A 7826-nucleotide genomic window follows, 5' to 3' on the forward strand; every position below is an offset into this window, starting at 1 on the left:
ATATATATATATATATATATATATATATATATATATATATATATATATATATATATATATATATATATATATATATATATATATATATATATATATATATATATATATATATATATATATATATATATATATATATATATATATATATATATATATATATATATATATATATATATATATATATATATATATATATATATATATATATATATATATATATATATATATATATATATATATATATATATATATATATATATATATATATATATATATATATATATATATATATATATATATATATATATATATATATATATATATATATATATATATATATATATATATATATATATATATATATATATATATATATATATATATATATATATATATATATATATATATATATATATATATATCTGCTGTTTCTAGAAAACAGATTTCTTATCGAAATGGAGTAAGTGCGTGGCGACATGTACATTTCCACACATTGCATCTCCGGACCGAGAGAGTTGCAGTTTGACAGGCGTTCGATTTTGAAACTTACAATAAAATCAGTTTTACTAGAGACTTATCTCTTGTTGGCACGCTCTTGAAGTGTTCAATTTAATTACCATCAGAATTATTTTCCTTTCTTAAAAAATTCTGATGATACAAAACAAAATTATACATGAAAAATGCTAAAGTTTTACTAGGAAGAGGAACATTTTTTTGACAATTTTTATCAAACAACTCCCTTACAATCCACGAAGATCCACATTATGCGCGCCCTTTATTTTTCATCGATATATTATATTTTACGCTCCTGTTTGCTTTATCTCTTTTTAAGTTTTTTGCTACAACGCTATTTTATGGACATCATTTTATAAAATCTTCCATTTTCCTTGTTAATTATGCAACGTGTCAAGTTATTCATCTGAAGACCAGCTACGATTGAGAAAAAAGGGAATTTGTTTCTTACAAATGTCATCACATATAATATCAATTAACTGAGAAAAAGCGAACCTGAATCTTCAACGTGATAAACAATGAATAAATATATACCTTGACTTTTTACATAATAAATGAATGGGAAGATTCTATGTAGATACTCTACAGCAATAGCTATTTTCAAAGAAGACACAATACGAAGATCACAAATCTTCCAAAGTTGACGTAATCAAGTCATAAATCTAATTGTGACCGATCGTCTGCCATCTCTCTGGAACACACACGGATTTCCATCGCGTCCAGTCGTATTACCAGTTTTAAATTGGCGACATGTGCGTCGATTTAAATCTCGATTGTATTCCCTCGACGAAAAATAACAGAAGAATATTGAAATCATGCAGAAACTGCAAACTGTCTACGCTTTACAAATAAAGTGAGCAATGGACGGACGAAGCAATTCTTTTTTGATAAATTTTATATGTAAATTAAATATTAAATATGTAAATCTCCACGTCTTCGATTAGCTGCGATAAAAAATGAATTTATTATTAAATTATACAATAGCAATAACGGCACGATCAATGTGTAACGGAAGAAAATCGCTAACAAGATATCGATATTTAGAAACGTTTCTTTAATGTTACAACTATCAAATCCGTCAGAATGATGGTTTTCAGACTTTCCTTTTTTATAATTACTGAAAACATTCAGAAATATTTAGGTGAAAGGAAATATTTAGATTCGTGTTTCAGACTGGTAGCTCTAGTGTTAATTATAACATTCAATGATAACAGAGAGTATATATCTACATAACGACGCAACAAATAAGTGAAACATTATGTACAAAAAACGATGAGGATGAAAAATATATGTAGTTAGCATATGACTTTATACATTACGCTGGATAGAAAAATAATGAAATTAATTTTTAACTGTCACTGTGTCTTTTCCACCTAAAACAAACGGTCATACACCAGATTTGTCTTTCTACCATGCATTTTATGATTAGTCATAGTCCAATTGAATTCAAATGCAGTAACAAGAGAACAAGTTATTAACGAAAGTATGATTATTAATCTAATTTCCTAATGTAAAAAACAAAAGAAAAAATTTTCTTGGCTGATAAAATAATGAAAAATTTATTAGATCTTCCACATCACAAAAAATACAAAGAAAGGATAAGGAACCAACTGGTTTTTAGAAACTTCATCATTTTTTATAACATGTCTAAAATTCTTTAAACGGGTTTGGGCAGCAACTACGCAGTTACATAATCAACGACTAGACCGCGAACCCGTTTAAACAGTCGGTTCGAGTTACAGTGTCGTATATGTAATCACCGTAAAAAAGAAGCAACAAAACTGCTGCAAGAAACTTGACCTTGATCTTTAACCGGAATACAAGTCACCATATTCAACGTTAGATATCTCCCAAAAACAAAAGACACGCAAAAAAGCTCACAAATTTCAATATCGAATGTTCTACATATTTTTAAAAATATTCGGAGCAAACCTTGACTTTAAACGTATGATATGGATAAATTGTAATTAGCGGCAGGTCACGAAACGTGCTTCAGAAACTCGTGCGCGTCGTAAACTCAACATCGAGTGAAAATGATACATCAGATCGTGGAAATCTCCTCGCCAACACCTATTTTAATGCGAACGTGAGTAGCCTGGAAATTGTGCAAATTCGGATAATCGAGCTTTGCTGTACTTTATCCTCATGAATTACAAAATTTCCAGTAGACAACTTGTTCCGACATACGTCTAATTTTAAGTATAAACGATCCTTACCGGTCTCTTAATACTCTAAAACGGATAGCTCAATGAGATCTTCCTTTCGATGTGAACATCGATACTCTAATGTTCGCACTTGTGTATTAGTATCGATGTGAAGGTCGACATTCTAATAAACATACTTACGTATTATTATCAAAAAATTCTACCTTTTTTTCACTTATTGGAACTTTGAAAATGAAAATTTCCTTTAGGAAATCCGGCAAATTCTTTGCTGACATGGTTATTGAAATTTTCTAGATATCTAATTGTCTAGATGTAACTTTGAACTGTGATTCTTTGTGTTTTATGTCGTATGACACTGTAGACACGTTGAGATGAAAATTAAATGCATGGTAGCACGAAAAAATTATTTACTTGTTGGCATTGTGATGAGTAGTGTGTCTCTTTCAAGAACATCTGGTAACTTCAACGCACGCATAAGGTATGTAATGCCGCTGGCTCGTGTAGGAAGCGCTCCTTTCACAATATTATGTTGCTTGATCTTTTGAATATTGCTTAATTTTTTAAGTACGTATAGCAGTATGAAGTAACAAAGAACACGAGGACGCGAATGATGTTCAATTTTCTGACGTATATACAATTAGGAATATAGCATAAAATAGTTGCGCCATGTAGTGGGTTGACTTTAAGTAGCACCGAAACGAATACAAGTAAAATTTAAAAATCGAGCAAATATCAAGTTCTTGAAAATTCAACTAATTAATTTTTTTATTTAATTTATTTGTTTCATTTATGTATTTATTTATTTATCTATTTATTTCTCTATTTATTTATTTATCTATTTATTTATTTATTTATTTATTTATTTATTTATGCATTTATTTATTTATTTATGTATTTATTATTAGATAGATTATTCATTTATTTATTAATTAAGTATCAGTTCCATCTCATCGCTAATGTTTGTAATTGTTGCTGAGCTTCATACTATCCAACAACTGATTATTGTATATTAATCGGCCATTATTTTGTAGAACTTATATTTTGTATCGAATACGTATGTCGATTATAAAATTTTAATATACAGGGTGGTTGGTAACTGCTGGTACAAGCGGAAAGGGGGTGATTCTACGCGAAAAAAGAAGTCGAAAATATGCAATAAAAATTTTTCGTTTGAGGCTTTGTTTTCGAGAAAATCGACTTTGAATTTTCGCTCGGTACGCGTGCTCTTTATCACGTCTCGTTATAACGGATCTCACTGTAGATCGTTGTCTCGATGGAAAAATTAAAAAAAAAAATAAAAATTTTTATTCTATATTTTCGACTTCTTTTTTCGCGTAGAATCACCCCCTTTCCGCTTGTACCAGCAGTTACCAACCACCCTGTATATTAAAATTTTATAATCGACATACGTATTCGATACAAAATATAAGTTCTACAAAATAATGGCCGATTAATATACAATAATCAGTTGTTGGATAGTATGAAGCTCAGCAACAATTACAAACATTAGCGATGAGATGGAACTGATACTTAATTAATAAATAAATGAATAATCTATCTAATAATAAATACATAAATAAATAAATAAATGCATAAATAAATAAATAAATAAATAAATAAATAAATAGATAAATAAATAAATAGAGAAATAAATAGATAAATAAATAAATACATAAATGAAACAAATAAATTAAATAAAAAAATTAATTAGTTGAATTTTCAAGAACTTGATATTTGCTCGATTTTTAAATTTTACTTGTATTCGTTTCGGTGCTACTTAAAGTCAACCCACTACATGGCGCAACTATTTTATGCTATATTCCTAATTGTATATACGTCAGAAAATTGAACATCATTCGCGTCCTCGTGTTCTTTGTTACTTCATACTGCTATACGTACTTAAAAAATTAAGCAATATTCAAAAGATCAAGCAACATAATATTGTGAAAGGAGCGCTTCCTACACGAGCCAGCGGCATTACATACCTTATGCGTGCGTTGAAGTTACCAGATGTTCTTGAAAGAGACACACTACTCATCACAATGCCAACAAGTAAATAATTTTTTCGTGCTACCATGCATTTAATTTTCATCTCAACGTGTCTACAGTGTCATACGACATAAAACACAAAGAATCACAGTTCAAAGTTACATCTAGACAATTAGATATCTAGAAAATTTCAATAACCATGTCAGCAAAGAATTTGCCGGATTTCCTAAAGGAAATTTTCATTTTCAAAGTTCCAATAAGTGAAAAAAAGGTAGAATTTTTTGATAATAATACGTAAGTATGTTTATTAGAATGTCGACCTTCACATCGATACTAATACACAAGTGCGAACATTAGAGTATCGATGTTCACATCGAAAGGAAGATCTCATTGAGCTATCCGTTTTAGAGTATTAAGAGACCGGTAAGGATCGTTTATACTTAAAATTAGACGTATGTCGGAACAAGTTGTCTACTGGAAATTTTGTAATTCATGAGGATAAAGTACAGCAAAGCTCGATTATCCGAATTTGCACAATTTCCAGGCTACTCACGTTCGCATTAAAATAGGTGTTGGCGAGGAGATTTCCACGATCTGATGTATCATTTTCACTCGATGTTGAGTTTACGACGCGCACGAGTTTCTGAAGCACGTTTCGTGACCTGCCGCTAATTACAATTTATCCATATCATACGTTTAAAGTCAAGGTTTGCTCCGAATATTTTTAAAAATATGTAGAACATTCGATATTGAAATTTGTGAGCTTTTTTGCGTGTCTTTTGTTTTTGGGAGATATCTAACGTTGAATATTACCTAACGTAAATGGCATGAAATCGTGGCCTACTTACTCCACCTGATTAATTCACATCGTTCTATTGTTCAGTCAAAGTACAACTATGAAACTAATAGTTTCATGTACCCCGTTTATGTAGTTGCAATATTTCTCGCATAGATGATACAAAATTACAATGATAAGCATCTATATACGTTAACCTCGTCGTTCATACATAAATAAAAACGTGAACCTTCCATGATTATGTAATCATACTAACCTTATTTTTTCCCTAATTGTGCCATGTACTTCCTGTGGGCATAAAAGCAGGTGACGTAGAACTGACGATTTGTTTCCAAAGAAAACTAAAGAACAGTTTGTTAGATCAGCAAATACAGCAAGTACTAAGATATGTAAACAGCTTACCAAATTTTATTGCGTATTATACATATATAAATTATATTATTTATATTTATTGTATATTTAATGTATAATTAATTATATATAATTAATGTATATATATATATTATATAATAAATAATAATAAATATATATGTATGACTGTTTCACTTCTTTTTCCTGAATTGAGATATTCACTATGTATGTAGATAAAGAATAATCGAAACTGCTACAGTAAAAAAATTGTTTTTCCGATACATACACTGAGCTAAAAATGAATTAACATTTGGAACATATTAACAACTTGTTGTTAACGACATATTATAAATACATTAACTATAAATTCGAAACACGCGAACCTGTGCAATTCGCATGTATATATATCTATCGTATGTATATGTTGGGAATTTCAAAAAGGAGAAGTGCAGTATGAGTCATATGAATACCAGATATGTAACTGGTATTCACCACGCCATTGATTTAGTTGCAACATGATAATGTTACAATTAAAGACTGAAGAAACGAAACCGATCGAGCTACACGATCGAAGTACAATTCGCAGATTTCAATCAAGCGTCATCGATATTTCCATTATAGACAAGTGGCATGGATTTGAAAAGTTCGCGGACAAAAAGTTAATAACTACTTATCTATTTACGAAAATTCATCATTTAGACTTCTTTCGCTTTATCTCGGAAACTCCAAAGAAATAGACAAAGAAAACAAAAAGTAAGAGAAATGATGCAATTTTTTGGAAAGAGGATGGTGATAAAACTTAATATATTTAGACAGAGGCAGAGAAGTTGAAATAAGGAGGAAGGTATGATTCACAAAGGTTACGATGTGATCTTGGGAATCTGCTATTAATGGTTTCGTGGATTTCGCTTATAATTGGTCCATCATGTACTTTGTCATGACATCCTGATTCTTACAACATCATTTTCTTAACTAACCGTATAGAAAAAATATGTGCTTCACATATAGAAAAATATATCCTTCTAAATGGATTGACAATACAGAGATTTCATGGTTGTTGATCGCTAACAGGAGAGTCAAAAGTTGGAACAGGTTTCCAGTGAACAAAGTTCATCGTGTGTATACGAATAAAATTCATCTAACCGTTAATGTCGCTTCATCTGCGTCCGTGACACAGTTTATGCGATTACATAATATAACAGCCCCCTAATCTTCAAACGGTCAGTTCCTTAAAATTTCGACTGACGATTTAACGATGGAGAGAGAGAGAATCGGTTTCAGTGAATGATGACCGTCGAATAAACATGTATCGTGACGTCGACATATTTGATACCCTTTCTAGATCGATTTTTCCAAACCACAGTTTATCGAATCACATTCTGTCGGTCCATCACGATACACGAATCAAAACCGATGTTTACATCAATAAAGGAGTCATTCAGAGATCAAAGTGGTTATCTTCAGTTTCTGAAATTTCTGAAATTTTAGTGCCAAACCACTTTATTAATACTTATAGAATTTCATTAATTTTGCCTATCTTTTGTTTTGTGGAGTTAATCGATTGAGCAAATATGTAAGAGCGACTCGAGTAATTAACATTCCAAGTCTCTAAATCTCTAAGTCATAATTATTGTTAAATACTCTAAAAAAACACTCTAAAAAGTTGCAAATTATTTAAGTAAAAGTTGAAATAAGAGATAATTATTGTCATCACACATGCTTAATAGTAACATTTAGGTACTGGTTTCAACAGATATCCATGCTAGAAGTCGGTTGTAGTTTTTCAATTAATGTTTTCTCGCATCCATAACGTCCGATATGAAACTCGAACATAGTGGTTCGAACTAGATTAATACCAATTCGTTTTCGTCATAATAAACGATAACTTAAGTGCTGGCTTGTAATAAATTAGTCATAAGATAACGATGACGATCAGTGATAATTCTGAGAGACCTAACAACAACTGACCTTAATTCACTGCACCAGAACCAAGAGAAAGCTATTCATCGCGT

General features: G+C 30.1%; 1 protein-coding gene across 2 annotated transcripts in view; it reads right to left on the reverse strand.

Annotated features, from left to right (window-relative positions):
- The window catches only part of LOC100749961 (elongation of very long chain fatty acids protein AAEL008004-like), a 54925-nt gene that overhangs the window by 24415 nt on the left and 22684 nt on the right, over positions 1-7826 (reverse strand). The window lies entirely within an intron of this gene.

This window comes from Bombus impatiens, unplaced genomic scaffold (genome assembly GCF_000188095.3).
Source record: "Bombus impatiens unplaced genomic scaffold, BIMP_2.2 scf_0487, whole genome shotgun sequence".
Lineage (NCBI taxonomy): Eukaryota > Metazoa > Arthropoda > Insecta > Hymenoptera > Apidae > Bombus > Bombus impatiens.